Genomic DNA, 20,368 nt, shown 5'->3' with positions numbered 1-20,368 from the left:
AAAATGCTTTTATCTCTCTGCATGACCACCAAATATGATAATAGGAAGCCTCCTTATAACCACATCTCCAACATTTGGGTTGCACGTCAGGGTACATATAAGACATTTTTTGTGGATCAAGGTGCCATCTATAAAACATTTTATAAAAATTCTCCCTTAAGTTCTGTGCTTGTGTAAATTTGACATTTCTCACCCAAATATTTTCCCAGGTGTCCAATGAGACTGGCTCACCAAAATTCTGCGCCCATCTTATCATACAATCTTTAATTAGTTCCGTTTCTGAATCCAATTCAACTAAAACCGCATAAATTCTCTTAATGTGGGTTTGTCTTGAATCCTTCACTTGCTTGATAAGATTTTCATCTTCTCTAAGAAAACCCACCTTACAATCCATCTTCCATCTGTCTAGTAATTGCCTATATTGGAACCAAGAATAAATAAAGTTTTCTTGTGCTAACTCTTCCCGTGATTTTAATTGCCAGTTTTGTCCATCCCATTTAAGTAACTGTCTGTAAGACACCATATCCATTTTAACCCCTCTTTTTATTGCTTCTATCGCATGCCAAGGTATAGCCCATAATGGTACTTTGAAATCACTTTTATAATATTTTCTCCAAATCCTAAGTAAAGAAATTCTTAAGATATGAGATTTAAAAGCCCAATCCATTTTTTTATTGAATATTAAATAGGCATGCCACCCATAAAGTAAATCCCATCCCTCTAGATAAAGTATCTCAGAATTTGTCAAATTTACCCAATCACTGATTAGTGTTAAAACCACCGCATCATAATATAATTTCAAATTTGGTACCTTAAGTCCACCCCTCTCACGGAAGTCTTGCATAATTTTAAACTTAACCCTTGGCTTTTTCCCTGCCCAGATAAATTTATTAAGACCCTTCTGCCACTCATTTAAATTAATCTCATTTTTCAAAATTGGTAACATTTGAAACAGAAAAAGAAACTTGGGTAAAATATTCATTTTTATCACTGCAATTCTTCCCATGAGGGATAATTGCAACTTTTCCCAGTTCTTCAAGTCCTTCTGTACCCTGACCCACAACCTTTCATAATTATTTTTAAATAATTTTACATTAGAAACAGACAACATCACCCCCAAATATTTTACCTTATTAACAATCTCAAAACCCGTCAGGTTAGTCAAAATCTGCTTCTCCTGACTAGACATATTTTTAGGTAAAATTTTGGTCTTATTTACATTAATCTTAAAACCCGAGACCAAGCCATAATGATGAATCAACTGTAATAAGTTTACTACAGAATAATCAGGTTGCGACAAAGTAACAACCAAGTCATCCGCAAAAGCTCTTAACTTATATTCTTTTTTATTAACATATATTCCTTTAATTTCCTGAGACTCTCGAATTTTGATCAATAATATTTCCAATGTTAAAACAAACAACAATGGCGATAAAGGACACCCCTGTCTAGTACCTTTCTCTATTGTGAAAACCTCCGAAAGACCTCCATTAACAATAAGTTGTGCTGTTTGTTTTTGATATATTACCTTAAGGGCTTGTAATATGTTTTCACCAAAATTCATTTCTTCCATTACTCTTAGCATAAAATGCCAATTCAATTGGTCAAATGCTTTTTCAGCATCTAAAAATATGAGCCCTGCAGGAACTTGGTTGTTCTTATCTAAGTATTCTAATAGATTAATAATTTGTCTAACATTGTTTTTCATATACCTTCCTGTTATAAACCCTGATTGATCTTTATGCACAAGATGATGCACCACCCTCATAAGCCTATTTACCAAAATTTTTACAAATATCTTATAATCCACGTTTAAAAGAGATATAGGCCTATAATTTTTTGGTAAAGTAAGATCTTGATCCTCCTTTGGAATCAATGATATAAAGGCACTACGCCATGAAGGAGGAATCTCTAAACCCTGTAAGATACCATTAAAAAGATCATTTAATGGTTGGATCATCTCCTCCATTAAAGCTTTATAATAAACAGCTGTTAACCCATCCGTACCCGGTGCTTTCCCTAATTTCAATTGTTGAATTGCTGAGGCAATTTCCTCCTTAGTAATTAAGCCATTAATTTCATATTTCTGATCCTCAGTCAGTTTAGGAAAACTTGCCTCAGCTAAATATTTATTTATATCTAACAATTGTACATTAGTAGATTTATATAAGTTTTGATAATAATCCAAAAAAGATTTTTTAATTAATTCCTTCTGAGAAACTAGTTTACCCTTGTAATTTATTTTCTCTATTATTCTCTGTCTCTGTTTCTTTCTTAATTGATAAGCCAACCATCTCCCCGGCTTATTAGCATTACAAAATGTATTTTGTTTCATAAATAATAAGTTGGTTGCAGCTTGATCTGCTATCAACATATTAAATTGTGACCTTAATAACTTTACAGATTCTTTAGTACTTTCATCAGAAGGATTTAGAATCAAAGCCCTTTCTTTTAATTTAATTTCATCTTCAAGTTCTCTACGTTTCTGAATCTGATTTCGCTTATAAAAATTATTCATTTTTATCAAAACACCGCGCATAAATGCTTTACCTGCATCCCATACCATTGACATTGAAGTCCCCTTGTACATATTCAAAGCAAAATAGTCCTTTAAACACTCCTTTAGTTTTTGAACATTCTTCTCTTGTCTAAACAAATTTTCATTAACTCTCCAGGATCTTCTTTCCTCTTTCTCTTGAATCAGCTCCATCCAAACTGGACTATGATCCGTCAGTGATCTAGGAAAAATCTTAACATTCTTTACTTTATTATACAAGTCCGTGGTAATCAAGAAAAAGTCAATTCTTGAAAAAGATTGGTGTCTATCAGAAAAAAAAGTAAAGTCTCTCTCCTCTTGGTTACGTTCCCGCCAATAATCCCTTAATTCCCAGTCTTCTTTCATATCAAAAAAGGCTTTAGGTAGCCTTGCTTGTTTAAGAAAAGGAGAGGAACCTTTCTTGTCCCTTTGTGTATCTAAGACACCATTCCAATCACCCATTAATACCACTGATCTATAATCAAGCAATGTTATTTTTTGATGTAACTGCTTATAAAATTGTTCCTGTTGTTGATTTGGAGCGTAAAGTCCAACTATAAGTATTTTCTTACCATAAATACCAAGTTCAATCATCACATATCTCCCCTGGGGATCTGATTCTACCAGACAAGCTGGTAGGTTTTGTTTAACATATATAACAACTCCCCCTTTCTTCCCAGGAGCAGAAGATATAAAATGAGATCCCAAACGAGCATTAACTAAATATTTCTGATCTTTAAGTAAAATATGAGTTTCCTGTAAGCAAATAACATCATTAGTATGTTGCTTCAAATAATAAAAGATTTTTTTGCGTTTCTGAGGAGAATTCAATCCATTAACATTCCAGGTCAAAAACTTTGCCATCTCCCTTGGCACGCAGCCTGGAGAAGACACCATCAAACTCTGAAAGAGCTGCGTGTGTTGCATAACTCTTGGGTCTTGCTCCTCCCACCGGCGGTGATGCACTTCCAGGAGAACTCTCTTTAGGCTCTTTTTTACGTTGCTCCTTCTCTTTACGCTTATAGGCTGCACGGGTCATCCTCTGCTCTTTAACCTCCGTCTGGCGTTGCTTTACAGCTTCTATCATCCCAGCGGAAACCAAATCTAATGCCTCAGATTGCTGCTCAACTTCCTTGCCACTCAGAGATTTCCGACCAGATGAGTTGAGCCTGCACCCAGGACCGAAGTATAAAAGTCTCTAGCTTTGTCAACTGTGTTCAATCTGTAGCGTGTCCCAGCATGGCTCAAAACAATACCCATCGGAATTTCCCATCTAAATGGCATCGATCTAGCTTTAAGCTCATTGGTTAAAAAAGCAAAGTCTTTCCTGCTTCTTAAAATTTTGGATGGGATTTCCTTTAGAATGATGACATCTTGGGCAGCAATCTGAAATCTTTTATTGTAAAAAGCTTGTATAATCTCATTCCGCAGGGACTTCTTTGTAAAATAAATCACCACATCTCTAGGCAAGTTCTTCTGCTTAGCAATCCAGGAGTTGAGCCTATAAATTTTTTCCACTTCTCTCTGTAATTCTCCTTTATCCATATCCAAGGCCAGCGCCAGATCAGTAAGGACCACCTCCACCAGATCTTGATTCACATCTTCCTTGAGGCCTCTGATCCTCAGGGCATACTCCATTTGTCTGTACTGAAACATCAAAATATCTTCTTGTGAGGAGTCCACCTTCCTTTCCACATCTTGAATTTTGTCATCCAAAGAGTCAACTTTGTCTTCCACTTCCTCAAGCCTTGCATCGAGCTTAACCACCACAGTAGCCAAACCTGAAACAGCTGCCAGTATATCTTGTCGTAATTCATTATTGTTTTCTTGCAATTTAGTCTTTATCCCCGTTATCTCTTCTTTGAGATCAGATTTAATTTCTGATTTAATCTGTGAGACAAATTGATTCATTTCCTCTCTCATTTGAACTACAATCTCTCCCATTATGCCTCTAACCTCTTGTGCTGAAAGTCCAGATAGAGGAGGGGAGGGTGGTGGCTGAGCCGGTGGTACATGTTTAGATTGTTGTTGTAGCTGTGCAGTGGAAGTTATAGGAGAAGAAATAACCTTGGGTATTGAGGAAGGCTGCTGCCTCTTTGAAGCCATTTTAAAAAGCACAATTGTCACTTCCCTTTCCCCTCCAGCCAGGAAGGGAGGAGGGAAAAAAAAAGAAAAATTTTTTTAAAAAGAGACAAACTATAGTCCTTGAAAGTCCAGAGTAAATCCAAAGAATAAAAAATAAAAGAGCAAACAATTCAAAAGAAAAAATTCTAAGCCAAAAGCAAAAGTAAAAGCAAAAACCAGTCCTTAAAAAGGGAAAGTAAAACAAAAGAGAAAGGAAAAAAAAACTCCGACACTTTCAAAGTGCCATCTTAAATCCTTTCACTAATATAACAAAAAAAGGAGGAATAATAGTAGAAATCAAAAAATAAAAAAAATAAACACCTAAATTATAACAAAAAATCCTTTAAACTGCTCCGTCCGTTTAAAAATTACTCACCAGAATGCTATAAACACGGAGATAGAAGCGGCGGTTTCTTTTGCTTCCTAGGAAGCAAAAACAGCTGGGAGGCGGAGATCAGCAGGAGCTCCGAGGGAACACTCCTTTCACCCCCTCTAGAAACAAATCCAGAGGGGGTTCAGGGGTTCTACCTCTATCCCTGCACTCTCTGTCCCTTCCCTTTGCCCGGGAAGGGATTTCCGAGCCGCGGGCCAGCTGATGCACGCTGCGCTCCGCGGCTCTGACACTTCCCCAGCTGGACGGCTAAAAGCTAGCCGCCATCGCCGTCGCCTCACACCGGAAGCTCCAAATATATATATTTCTTAAAATCATTCTTAACTTTTTTTCCTTATTAATAATTAGTTTAAAATCTATTTCCTAAACAAAACTTGTAATTACCCTGTTAGGATGTCCACAAAGACTGAAATCAGGAATCTTTCTCAGGATAAGACATTATTCCAGAATTGCAGCTTTGTGCAATAACAAAAATTTATTCCCAAAATCTACTCCTAATTTTCAATGTTCTGTATCTAATGAATGGATGGTACTAAAAATTAGTCACAACACTGCTTGGAAAAGGAAAAGCTTCATTGGTTTGCTTTGCTTTGGTTTATCTCTTTATGAGAAATTATTACTTCATTTTCTAAAAAAAAAATCAGATCCAAATTTTTAATGTGGCTGTGATTAGGGAGTACAGTGTAGAACAAAAATAGCATATTACAAATTTCTAATGTGTATCTTTTAAAAAGTATTTAATTTTATTTTCTAATAACATAAAGAAAAACATCTTTTTGCCAATTCATTTAGAGAAAGTTTGTCATGATTATAAGACAAGTTGCAAAATTTTAGGTGGTAACTGAGATGTCTTATATTATGTCCTGTCTTTCCCACCTGTCCTTATTTGACTAATAGGAATACTACTATCTCATAGGTTTGTTTTATCCTGGTTATGGATGACATTGGATATTGTTTTAACTTTTGAAAAGGCTATGCGGCTTAAAATTTGAAATTTTAGCAGTTGGATAAAATACCTTTAACTGATAACTGATTCCAAGTTTAGTCATGGGTGGGAACAATGAACAGGGGAGCAGGTAAGTGAAAAAAAATATAGAATAATGTCACAATATAAAATCTGCACATTATCCCTACATGTGATACTGCACATTTCATTTTTTTACCATTATTCTCATTAGGGCTGTACATAGTACTAGGTAGTATCTCAATATCTTAGCAGATCTTGATTATTTAATAATCAAGACTATAGAAATTTTACACCTGTTATTTGATAGTTTTAGGCTCTTTTATAATATTTTAAAACCAGACAGAAAATATAAAACTATGATAACAAGAAAACTATTCTAAGAACATTCTTCTAGTAGAAATTCAAGTAAGGGAAAAATAATATTAGCTGATAAAAATTGGCATAATAAAAGCAAAAATAAAATAAGCTCCAAATCCTGGCTAACTACCATTCACTGAACGCTAATCAGTGTCTCCAAGGTGAAGTAGATGCTACAGCTCAGTGGTAGAATTTCTGCTTGGCAACATGGAAAAATTTGAAACTTGGGGAAATTGTTGCCATTCAGCACAGACAATGCACTAAGCCTGGCAAAGAAGAGAAATCAAGTGTAGAGTTACCTGGAGTCACTACACACTGCAAAAGGGATGTGACCCCTTCCTCCCCTAAGTTCTTTGGAATCTTATTTAAATGTTTCCAAGAATAGGCTGCCAAACTGGGGAAATTCCTAGGCAGATCATAATAAAATAATTAGCCTCAACTTTGCATGTGTGGGTCTAGTTGTTCATGCATGACAGCTACACGGCCTTTCTATATGGTACTTTCATTCAATGTAATTTTGAATGGTTGCTGAACAAATGGTCTAATTTGAAGTCTAGCTGTATGTGTATTTTTTTTTTAAAAAAAGAATACTACAATTTTATGCAAGGATTTTCCCAGCTCCACCCCCAACCAGCTAGTCAGTATCCGGCAGGTATCTTGAAAAGCAGCAACACAGGCCCCTCTCCTTTCCAGTCTGCTATTTGGTCCTTGTTGCCGGGTATCTTTCCTGCGCCGAATAGCTGTTTATCGGCGGCATGGCCGCTCAGCTGTTTGGCAGCTTCGTAGGGCAGATAGGACCATCCCTAGCATCTCCCCAAGCATCATCCCCGCTTCCAGCCTCCTCCGGGGTTTCCTGTGCCAAACAGCTGTCTGGCGGCCACTGAGAGGTCTCCCAAAAGTTCAGTGTTCGGTGTTGTTACCGTCAGCTGTTTGGCGGCATATCTGGCTTCCTGGTTTCCCCGGGTATTGTTGCATCCCTCCCCCCTCCTGTTCATGTCGAGCCCACGCGGCTTGACAGTTTACTTCTTCTGGGCGATGGGAGACGAGCAGTCTGATTGCCTTCCCAGCAGCCAGGACTCCAGCCCATCTTCCTGGCCAGCGGGGCCAACAGTAGCACCAGCTGGGGATAGCAGCGGCTGCACTCCCTTGGGGCTGCAGCTTGCGGGAGGGCTGGCTTCTCAGTGGAGTCTCTGGCAGGATGCTCCCAGGGGGGATCCCAGGACTGCCCTGAGTGGCTCCCCAGCCACATGCACCTCAGATGGGGCCAGCTCAAGAAAGGGACTTCCTGGCCATGCTTCTCCCAGGGGGTGGTGCATCCAGGCACACGGCCAATCAAGAGTCCCACAAGAGAGAGGGGGGAAAGCAAAGTGCAAGGGCCTCTCTCTCTCTCTCTCTCCTTCCCTCCCTCCCTCCCTCCCTCCTCTCTCTCTCTCTCTCTCCAAATGGCGGAGGAGGTCTGGAGCCTCAGAACAAGGCTGAAAGAGCCACATGCAGCTCCAGAGCCGTGGGTTGCCAACCCATGGTGTAGAACATCTAATGAAGAAATTAGCATATTGGGCAAAAAGAAATTGAGTTTTCCCTTTAGCTTTAATTTTATGTTTATCTGATTGTCATTGAAAGCTATTGAAATTAATTTCATTACAAATTACAGAAAACTCTGTGAAAACATTTTATAGATGATATTTATCATCAAAAAAAACTTAACATGATATTGTCAAGGTTCTGATAGATGAGACCAAACAAATCAGAATTCAAGGCTTGAGAATTCCTCAAAGAACATGTTTATTGGTTACATAGTATTAGCACAGTCAAAAGTGAAACCAAGTCTGAAGTTCCCTCCAAAAAGAAACAATATTATTAAGTTGAACTTCCCACGCCTATGCTATGCAATCAGCTATGTTACCCAATGGAATAGTTTGGCAGGCTTTTTAACCAAATGCCCATGGTCCCACCTAACTGACAGAAATGACCTTGTTTCTCATGGGACAATAAAATGCTTAGACTAGTAAAAATCCTCTGCACCCCCTCAAATTCTTGTGGCAACCTAAAATGAGCAAAATGGCTGCAGGCAGGCTCATTATAAAGTTGACAGATATATTCTAAAATTCGCTTCAAGTGTTGAAGAAATTTTAGTAGATATCATGTAGTAGTCTAATAAACTTGTGTCAGAATCCAATCATATTTCATCTTTAATTATCAAATATAGAAACTCCCAATTCTGCCTTCTTTGGATTCTGCCATAAGAGGGAGAGAAGGGGGAGAACAAAGGGGCTTTATGGCCCTCACTTCCTTCAGTAGACTTCAAAGAGCTGAATGCTGAATGTGTGTTTATTGTAACCTATTGTAACCTCAAAGTGTTAGCACCAGAGAACATTAGCATTAACAAAGAAGAGTATTTGCCTTTCATGTAGTTATCTGAAGTCTCCATCCAGACGGAAGAAAGAAGAAACGGGGTGGAATTGTGATACTTGAAACTATCACTGGAAGGGGGGTTGATTGGGTGGGACTACTGGGGAACCCCTTAAAACCTTGAATGGGACAGCTTGGACCCCAAGTCCTGTCTAGCATGCCTGCAACCATTTTCTCTTAATAAAGGATTCCTGTTGGAAGAACTATTCCAAGAGTTCTGTCTTCTTAAGATGCAAAGTGGGGTGGGTCCTTACACTTGTCTGGTATTCTTAGTTGATTTTTTAAAAAATAGAAAAACAGGACAGGCTGGAATCTACACCTGTGAATAATGTTCTAAGTTGGCTTTTGTAAGTTTTTTTTAAATAACCAAACTATTCCTTGGAATGTAAAGAGTCTTATTTCTTATTGTTTGCAACCATACTAGTAGGTTCAAGAGCCTGAAAACGTTTGAATATTTCTAGTTTGTGGCAAATGTGTTTTTTTAAAAAAATCACTGTAATAGAAAAGTTAACAAAAAAAACTATATCATTATAATAAATATTTTCTTCTCACCTTTTTAAACACATTACTTGCACTCTACAAAGATATAATTATTACATCCATTTCCTAGTTCCTAGATAATCTAATTAAAGTTATATGCATATGTTTTTATAGTTACTTCGCTGTATTGTTAATTGTAATTAAATTTATTTTTTTAAAAAAAATGAAAAGAAATTAGATTTAGGTGGTAGAATATTTAGTGAGAAAGATATAAGTGGAAGAAGATCAGAGCTGTTCTAGTTTTACTGATTAAAGGAAAATAAAAAGCAAAATGTAAGCTGTCAAGAAATAGGATAGCAAGAAACACAAGGATTGGCAGAAATTCAGGAACAGCTGTGAAAAAGAAAGGACACTATGCCTATGACTCCCTCTATGATCACTAAGAAACACATTAAAAAGTGTGGCATGAATTACAAACTATATGATATATCAGTGTTGGAAGATCTGATTGTTCTTTCCTGAATGAAAGGATATACTGTATTGTTCTGGTATCAGTGTGCTCTGGATTTCTGGATAAGAGTGCAGATTGTGTGGAGACTATGGATAAAAATAGCAGTGGCATGTAAAATAGAAATGAAGCAGTGACAGTAGAACTTCAAAAAATGATTAATACCTGTAATCCAGACCATGGATTACATCAAAAAATGTGATATTTTGCTGAGCCCATTGAAAGCTATGGAAATATACAATAAATTATCATATTGCAAAATAAAACTAACAATGTCTGTTTGATAAAATGATTGTTTTACAGAACAAATAGGTCATTCAAATCACAACCTATTCTAAATGGCACACAATTCTTCCTCTGTGACTCAGATTAAAAGAAAATAAAATCAACAAATCCAAACTATTAATCACAATATAAAACCATGGGAATAGTTTTGATCCTCACACCTAATTGAAATGATCTCCATTTCCATTAGAAGAGGGAGTCAATGCTGTAAACATTGGATGTTCCTGCTCTGACAACTGATAAAAATTGCAGCCATTTCCGCTTTGCTTTTAACGTGTTTTTTCTTCTATTTAGAAATCTAGTGTGGAGGGGGAATTGGGATGAATGCTTGAGCAAAGCTAGCCATAATAATAACGCTGCTCTGTGGGAACTCAAGGATGAACTGATAACGGTTTGGCAGACTGAGGAGCTGGAGAGAAAGCCCGCATTTCAGGCTAATTGGAGAACATGATTTATGACTGCTTATTGGGGGTGGAAATTGCAATTTGTTACTTTGTATCTGGGAGAAGGGAATTTAGTTTTGGGTTGAACTATGTAGTGCCAATGCTTTGTTTCCTGAGTAAAATGTTCCTTAAGGAAGAATTCTTGCATTGAAGTTCTTTTGATGGGTTTCATCTATCGGAACCATGACAGAGGGTCAATTAGTTATTGAACCTTTCAAGATTTGTTCAATTAGCTAAAAAATTCTAGATTTTCTAAATGTCTGCAGGAAGGATTCAGTAGAATGCTATTCCAAAAGAGGAAGAAAGCAGTAGAAAAGACATGCTTCCCACAGTTTTTGAGCAAGGGGATCCAGAGAGACCCCCAACCTATTTGACCATATCAAATGGCCAATATTGTTGGGAAAAGGCTGCTCTGCAAATATTTAGATACTGGACTGAATATTGACAATCAGTTAATAATCAAGACCTTGTATTGCATACATAAGTCAATGGGTGACCAGTATAGCTATCAAAGTAGATCTAGGTAACTTTGAAAAGAGTCTCTGGATGAAATGTTGCATACCTAATAACAACAGAGATATTTTGCCACTCTTATCAACACAGCATAATCCCAAATATGGAATCTTACAAATCCTAGGCAGATGTATATATTTATATATGTAGTTAAAACCTAATCTAATTTAGCAGAGTTTACAAACTTTTTTTATAATTAGCTGGGTATTGGTCCATCTATGCTACTTTATGGCCTGTTTATGCTAATTTTGTGAATTCTGACTAAGAATAGATTTTCAGGTTTTAGGTAAGGTTGAGCTATTGTTCTCTGAGCCTTTTAAAAATTCACTTTTTTAAATCCACAGACTTTAATGCTTGTCCCCCTACTAATCAAGTTCAAGTAGTGTAAACACATTATTAGGTGATGCATTTAGAAGTAGTTGTGTTGATGTCAAGGTTCTGACTGATAAACCCAATCAAGTAAACACCTTTGAGACATTCCGATCTCTTAATGTAAAACTTTATTGAGTACATCACTTCGGGACTAATGAAAGCAAAACCATCTCTGGCAAGACTCCTCCCAAATCCATATAATAAAAGCATTGAATTCCCTCTCCTCCCTCAGGGTCAGTTCAAGTTGCCCAATCAAGTGGAAAAATATTATGAGAAAGCATTTCTAGGTCTGGCTATACACCTAGTGTAATGTCCTTGAGTCTCACAGTCTGGCTTCTTAATCTTTGAAGTCTTCATTCCAAACTCTCTCCTCTCCCCAAGTTCATTGGCAAGCTGAGAAGCAATATTTGTCACACCAGCAAAACCGTGCTTTGAAATTTGATAGTTAGGCAGAAAGTAAATTTTTAAATCCAAAATGTGCTTGTATAAATAAAATAGGTCCACTCTCTTCTAGATTTTTTGCATTCAATCATTTCCTGATTTTCTTCTTAGAAAATAATTTTCTAAGTAATATGTTGTCTGCACATGAAATAATATTTATTAAGACACTCCACCATTATTTTAAAGCCCATTCAGTAAAACAGTTTGTTATTCATGCACAAGGTTAAAATAACTTGATCATAAATGTTTTATAACTTACAGAAATGCAGATTATCATTAGAAAGCCTAGCTTTTGATCTCTATGTTACATTCCTGTTACAACTGAACACAGTCAGAGCATTGCCTTTACAATCATTTTGTTCATTCAGGCATTGTAGAATTTCCGTTCAGATGAATAGATGAGATGAGGACAGATATGCTAAGTGATTGCAAGCTTCCTTTTAAAGTTCTTTTAGTATCTAAACATTGTAGCCTGAAAAGAAGTTAAAAATTATTTCTGCAGGCATACAATAATAGATTATGGCGGAGGGGATATTTGGAAAGTGTTTTAGTGTGTTGGATTCTTTTTGGAAATGACATAGACCACAGATAGAAATATGTGACCTTTTCTTTTAACATCTGGAACACAAGTGTTGGAGAACAGCTAGAAGGCAGAGAAAAGAAGGTGGAAAGGGGAAAAGGAAGAATGGCATGCATTGAATTCTGTTCAAAATAACAGAATTGGAAGGGACCTCCGAGGTCTTCTAGTCCAACCTCCTGCTCAGGCAGGAAACCCTATACCATTTTAGACAAATCATTGCCCAAACTCTTCTTTAAAAATTCCAGTGTTGAAGAACCCACAATTTCTGGAGGCAAGTCATTCCACTGATTAATTGTTCTCACTGTTAGGAAATTTCTCCTTAGTTGTAGGTTGATTCTCTCCTTGATTAGTTTCCATCCATTGTTTCTTGGCCTGCCTTCATGTACTTTGGAGAATAGGTTGGCCTCCTCGTCTTTGTGGCAGCCCCTCAAATATTGGAACACTGTCATCACCCATAGTCTTTCTTTTCATTTGAATAGACATACCACTGTTGACATTCCACTAGACACTGTTTTTATTAATATTAGATGGCCATAGGCTGCCAATCCTTTTGAGAAAAATAGATAGAATAAACTTCATGCAAAGTTTAATTTAGTTTGGCATTTGCAATATCTTTTGTCTTGTCTTTGCAATACAGTACATCAGAATGATCCTTCTGAGAAATATCTGAAGAGGAAGGAAAAGCATATTCCAAGAACTAGGATTTCCATTCCAAACATATGTTAGTTGTTTTTTTTTTGGTTAATTAAAAGTGACAGTATAATTTAATGAGCAAAGAACAAACTATATTTGATCAAGCAGGGTAGCAATTTCTTTAGCTCTCCAAGAACTAATCATGCTTTATGGAAATTGGTGTTCAGTTGCCAAAAAATGTACTGTATCTCAACAAGAGCTCTATAACTAATGTATGAATGGCTCTCCTTTTGAGATGGTCATTAACCAGAAGGTTAAATAGAGTTAAGAGGGCAAAAGGGAGGACAAAGACTCAGATGAGTCTTGCGTTTAGAGTTCCTATATTTGAAAAGCTCTGAGAAGGTTAAAAGTAGCAGGAAGAAATTATGTTAATATTTATCTTCAGGTAGTTGAATAGTTTTTGTTTCTTGTCAAATGTTTCTTTTCAATAAGCATATTCATTGCCTGCTATACTAGGGAGAAATATCAATATTGGGCTATCAATACAATATAACTTTACCATTTAATTTCCAGTGTAACTCAAGTAAGCATAACAGTCTCCTTCTTTGAAATTTGCCATATCAAATGACAATGTTCTATTTATGTTCATTTAAGACTGCTTCAGTCTGAAATATAAAGAAGGAAGCATGCATATAACAATTGAATAGAATCCACGACTAGCAGGTTCAACTTTTCCCTCTACCCACCTTCACTTCTAGGTCTTACCCAGTCCATCCTTCCTTCCTTCTACCCTTCCTTCCTCCTTCCCTCCTTTTCAGTCTTTAGATTACAGAAAGCTTGCAATGTCAATAAACTTAATCACTTAATACGGTGTTTCCCCCAAAATAAGACCCAACCAGAAAATAAGCCTTAGCATGATTTTCCAGGGTGCTCGTAATATAAGCCCAAAAAAGCCCCAGTTAAGATCGTCAGACAGACATCCGTTCCAACACATGAGGGAAGTATTGAATTATAAATAATAATATTAATATATAATTAAATATAAATAAATAATATTATTAACATTAATTCTTAAAATAAATGATGATATACGTTATAATTAAGTATTTGTACATACCGTACCCAAGCAAGTGCCTTTGGATTAGAAGTAAAGGTACTGTACGTAAACTGATGAACTTGAGACACAGTTGGTGCGTGCACAGGAGGTGGCAAGCACACAGAAGCCGATGGTGTCTGGCAGCAGCTGCAGTGCAGGTCAGTGGGAGCACTGCTATCACCAGGCCGGGCTTCTCCATCTTATCATCTGCTTGCCCATGGCCACAATGGGGCAGGTGGCAGCACAGCATGATGTGAGATGAGGCAAGTGGCAGATGAGTGGAGCTGTCCCACTGCCTCACATCTGGTGACGTCAGGGCCCCACAGCCAGACCACTACCACCCCACAACCTGCTTCACCTTGCAGCAGTGACACCAGAAGCAGCAGCCCCATCCAGCTGGAACCTGCACAGCCACCTACCCACTCTGTCCCACCTGCCTTGCTTCACCTTGTGACAGCAGCACTGTCTTGTCAGATGTGATGTGTGGCTGCTTGTCCTGTTGAAGCCACAGGCAAGCAGATGGTGGGATGGAGTGGGCGGGTAGCCATGTGGGTTCCTGCTGGACAGGCCTGCTGACTCTGGTGCTACTGCCATGAGGCAAGATGAGGCAGGTGGTGTGGCGGGGGTAGCCTGTATGTGGGGCCTGAAGGTGCATAGGTGCGGGGTAAATGGGGCAGCTCTACTCTTCTGCCTTGCCCCACCTCGTGGTGGCAATATTGGCCTGCTGGATGTGCCTCGCAGCCACCTGCCCTGTTGCGGCCATGGGCAAGCAGATGGTGGGACACAGAAGGCCGGCCAGGTGGTAGCAGCACTCCCACTCACCTGCACTGTGCGGGCTTTTCACCCCCAGAGTGCACCGGCCAATTGATTGATGGACTGTGGCTCCTGCCTGACACCATTGGCTGGCGTTCGCTCATGGCCTTCTGTACATGAAAAAACACATCACCTGAAAATAAGCCCTAATGGGTTTTTGGGAGCAAAAATAAAATAAATATAAGGCAGTCTTATTTTCAGGGAAACATAGGTAATGCCATTCTCAAATTCCAAACTTTTATGTAAACATGGCTCATTCCCAATTCACTAGAAAATAAATGAGTTTGTTTTACTATTGATTACCAGGCAAGCTAATACAGTATGTGCTAGGAATACAATCGGTGTGCATCATGAATTATTTCATTGTTCATTCTATGGATATTATCATCAGTTTGTATAGTCTATTTTATAGAAAACTGAGAAAAGAGATAAAAGAAATTTCTTATTTATATATGCCAATTATCAAAAAGTTAATATCTTTTGTTTATTTACCATGCATACAAATTATAAGGTACTCAAAATAAAACTACTAGTAGTAGTTTCTCCATCAAATATTTCACATGCAGGGTGTGTTATATAACTTTCCTTCATTGCTTTGATTTTAATATTTATTTCCTACTTTGAATCATAATAAATTTTGAATCCAAGTATATGGTAGCTGAACAGTTGATCAACTTTGCTTAGAAGACATCATAACAATGATTCAATCATCTGCTTTGACTTGTCACTTTCTTCGCAATGAACACAGGGAAAATAATTGACAATAAATTGCCACTGCATCATAGAATATGGAAATAAATATTTCAGAAAAACATTAAAATATGGAACAGTTAGAGACTAAAATTCCTGTAGGTGTAATTACTTTCCAAGAGTCACTGAAAATAAAACTGGTATAAGCGAAAACAAATTCAAAACTACTCATTAACAAATTCTGGTTTTATAGTATTACAAATAAAACTGGATCCATTTCCAAACCAGAAGTAAAGAATCCAGAATATAGGCAGCCACTTAAAATAAAGGAGCTTATTTCCAAGAGTATAATACAAGTTAAAGGAAAAGGATCAGCTGCCTGGAAGTGGCCACGATGAATTTTTGGGTAGTTTCTTTTATTGGAAAACTATTCATTTGTTCCTCAAAAGCATGCAAACAAAACCTGTCCTCTAGGAATTTTCTATGGATATTCTCATTAGTTTGTATAGTCTATTTTATAGAAAACTGAGAAAAGAGACAGAGGAAATCTATCTCTTATTTATATGTGGCAATTATCAAAAAAAGTTAATATCTTTTGTTTACTGACCATGCATACAAGTAATAAGGTACTCAAAATATAAAAAAGCTACTAGCATTAGATTCTTCATCAAATATTTCACACATAGAATATGTTATATAATTGTCCTTCATTGCTTTGATTTTAATATTTATTTACTACTTTGAATCATAATAAATTTTGATTCAAACTGGATTGGATTCTAGGAATTTTTGGAAACCATAATTAGCCTGATAGCCAACAAGAACATCTGTGGTTAGGCACCCTCTGATTTATTATTTCAATTGACTTTCTGCTTAATTAACATTGCAGTTAAAAGTGGCAGTCACATGGTGGAAAAGTTATTTTATTTTTTGATGGGACAAATGTCTAGCCTCCTGAAATAATGTTTTTTTTTTTACCTGAATAGGTAAAATTTCATTATTTGTGTCTAGTTTGCTACCTTTTGTTTTAATGTAATTTCTCACTATTTTGTCCACCAAATGACTCTGAGATATGGACGCGAGGAATGAGGGAAGATTGAATGGTAGGGAATATTTGATTTCCTTCTCACAATATCATTTGTTTCCAGTGGTTAATTTTATCCAAGCAACAACCTTATGAGATTTCTTGTTAAAAGCTTCAGTTGGAAAGATGATTTTTTAATAAGAAGCTGAAAGATCAGCATTTTAATTTCATTTTAACTTTTTTTCTTTCATTAGAAATGATCTTACCATCAATCTGTTGATGAGTAAGTGATCATTCTTAATTCATCTTTAGAAGTTGGAAAGTATGCAGGAGTTATTTTCCTGCAAATCACTGTTGTCTGTCAAAAGGGGATCAGAAAAGTACAAATCATATCTAATTTTATCTAACAGGCTTGAATATCAACTCCTTTTTCATATCTTTTAAATATACATATCAACCTTTGATGTCATAATAGCAGCTAATTCACTCACCTTCCTATTTTCTCCCATCTACTTTTGTGTTGATTTTAGAATAAATTTACAGCATTTCAGAAGCTGTTTGCTTTTGTTTTGTTTTTAATTTCTTGAAGTAATAATACATCTGCCAGTATGACAATGTAAAATGGATTTTTTAAAGCTTTTTATTAACAAAAATCTAATCCATGGGCATACACTGATGATTGAATCCAAGAAAAGAAACAATAAATCATTCCATCAGGAATAGGTCTTTCAGAAAAAAATATGATTTCATATGGATTTTTGGTAGCGTATAAAGGACAGCAAATTCATGCTGAAGTTCATGAATGCTAAATATGAAGAGAATGAAGTTAACAAAATTAAGTTTTGAACGAAACTTCTTATGCACTGCTTACCACCAGTTCATATGTGATTTAGTGAAACAAAATTTCTTTATAAATTATTTTAAAGGCAAAAAAAGTGCCTGATGAATTTTCATGGTTAGAAAGTGGTGTGCTTATATTTACTTAGCAATGATCTTGCCAAAGGCATTTTTTGATTGTCTTGTCTATCATTTTATAACCTGGTCTTTAATAATTAGTTAAATCTGAAGGAAAACATCATGAGGAAATGCTTTTATTTGGGCTTTATCAGTTTGTCATAAGTAGAGTCATGCACATAAGAAATTGCCCTTTCAATCTGTCTGCCCACAGATTAAGGAGACAAGTTTAGAACATAATTTGTCCTAGTTTTAATTAGATTAGATTAGAACTAGATTAGCATCTAGCATCTCAAGATATTTGTCTGCCCCATCCTCATACCTTAGATGTCCTTTATTTTATAGAAAATAGAAATATAGAAATATAGCCTACAAATTGCACAGCAAAGTTCTGCAATACTTGAGATAAGATTAGAAGGAAGTCCTTCAAAATGTACAGAGTGCATAAATGCAGGATTTACGAGCAACTTATTAAGGAAACAGGCACAGTGTTGCTTTTGGAGAATCCTATATTCCAATTCATCTTCCCAAATGAATCCGGAGGCAGTGACATCTGTCTTAATAACATAGTACACCCAGGCATTGCTTTGGATTTAAAGGAACCGTGGTGCTTCAGGAAATATAGGGATAGTCACATAACTCCTGTCCTTAAAGAAGTTGGGTCTTTTCTGAGAATGTGTGGTGCTCTTTGCAGCTTCTGAGCAGTTCAAGGAAAAGGCATGTTTTATTTAAGAAGTTAAAATCAAGCACTATGTACACACACACATACACACAAAGTAGTGTATCACATACAACATATACTTTAAAACATTCTTCTTCAAATCATGATAATGTCAAGACTAGCTCATGATTTGAATTAATATGAGGGCAACTTGGATGTATCAGCTTCATTCTTTCTTCCCAGTTTCCATCTTGGTCCAATGGCAAGACAAAACTTGAGACAACTGAAGATAAGACTAGGCACAGTGGATGACTAAGATGTTTTCTTTGCCTTGTCATGCTCTTTGCATTCCACAATATGTGCAGAGCAGCCTTCTTGACTATTGGGCCTTCCATTGGTCTCATCATTCAATCTACTGGAGTCTGCATGTGCATGCTGGGATAGGCAACCATCAGCTACCTCTAGCTGGCTGATCAAATGATTTAAAAAAAACTGTTTAAAAGATGAGAGACTGAAATAAGTAAAGAAAGTTTGAAATTTTATATTGACAGACTATATTTGGCTCTTGTGAAATATTGATTTCAGCAGGAGGGTGTAGATTGATATTGCAGGCTGGAAAGCCCTGCAGATTTAAAGATTGTACCTAGGAAATGCTGGCACCAGGGGTGTGTTCAGTCATGAGGTAAAGACATAGTATTGAGGAATGTGTTCAGAAGAGCAGTACAGACAACAGTAAACAGTTAGAATGGCCACCATGGTGTATGGATCCAAAAATACAAAAGGAATAAGAAAGCTGTAAATGAATTTGGTAGATAAAATCACTTATATCCAATCTGAATTCAAAGCCAATGGACAATATCCAATGAGATGGCAGAAAGGAGACTCTTTCAAACTTAGATGGGAAATCCTGAATCCTGAGGAAAAATAAAATGGTTTTCTTTGGCCTTACCTCTGCTTCTTGTGGACTTGACCACACTTCTCCTATATAGCTAGTTAAAGAGTCAATAAAAGACAATAGAAGACAGATGCCAATATTTCTTTTTGAGAAAGGTGATACAGAAATCTTGAAAGATTGCTGCTCCATTTGCTCCTCAAGAGACCTGGTTTGGATCTGATTCTATTAGACAACTAACATCTCATATATCGGTGCAGTAGAAACTGCACCAGCTACCTATGCAGTATGCTTCAAGGGCAATTCAAGGTGCATGCTATCACTTATAAAGCCTTATAAGTAGTAGCATACACTTATTAGAGTCTGGATATACCCCTGGATATATGTAGATTCTGCCTGCCCAATCTTTGAACTTACTGGAGCATTTTCTTCATTACATCAGCTATTTTGTTTTAAAAAAATTCTTTTATAAAAGAGTTTATATGGTTTTGCAAATATGCCTTAAATATTACATTTTGTGGTTTTTTAATTGATTGTTATAAATAGACAATACATTATTACTGTCCTTTTACTTGTTCATGCCATAAGTATAATGCATTTCCATTATTAAAAAGGCTACACCAATACAAATTTACTTGGTGCAAAAACAAACTACAGTTTCTCATATAGTATATGCATTTCTTGCATTTTTTTTCTTTAGTTGCAGATACGTTTCTATATTTATGATATAACAATTTCTTCCAGTTCAGAAAAAGCTGAGTGAATGCTACAAGGCATTAGGGTGATGTTTAGAAAAGTGTTTGTATGAAAATGTCATGTTGGAAAGATGGAATTCAGCTTAGCAGATGGGAAACAAAGAAAACAAACACAGTTTGTCTCTGGTATATCTGGAACCTCAAATTAAGCTCTGGATTTATTGGATGCTCTTTTGCATTCTACTGTGAACTCTGATTAATTTTTCACAATAACTTTGTGGACATTCAATCAACAAATTATTCATTTGCATTAAGTACAACAATAAGGTTGAGCTCACTGTAAAGGAGGGCAAGACCTTTTTTCAGTTGGTTGACATACCAGTTGAATAGAATTGTTTTCAGTCATTAGGAAAATAAATGGGTATTGCATTTATTACTCAGTTCTCTTGCAAAAAATAGTTCATCAGAAGTTGTTGAAAGCTAGGGAAGTAAAAAATAAACAGT

This window comes from Crotalus tigris, unplaced genomic scaffold, assembly GCF_016545835.1.
Source record: "Crotalus tigris isolate CLP2741 ecotype Arizona unplaced genomic scaffold, ASM1654583v1 scf7180000019301.709862, whole genome shotgun sequence".
Taxonomy (NCBI): Eukaryota; Metazoa; Chordata; class Lepidosauria; order Squamata; family Viperidae; genus Crotalus; species Crotalus tigris.
The sequence above is the reverse complement of the archived record's forward strand: the minus strand, read 5'-3'. Positions refer to the sequence as shown.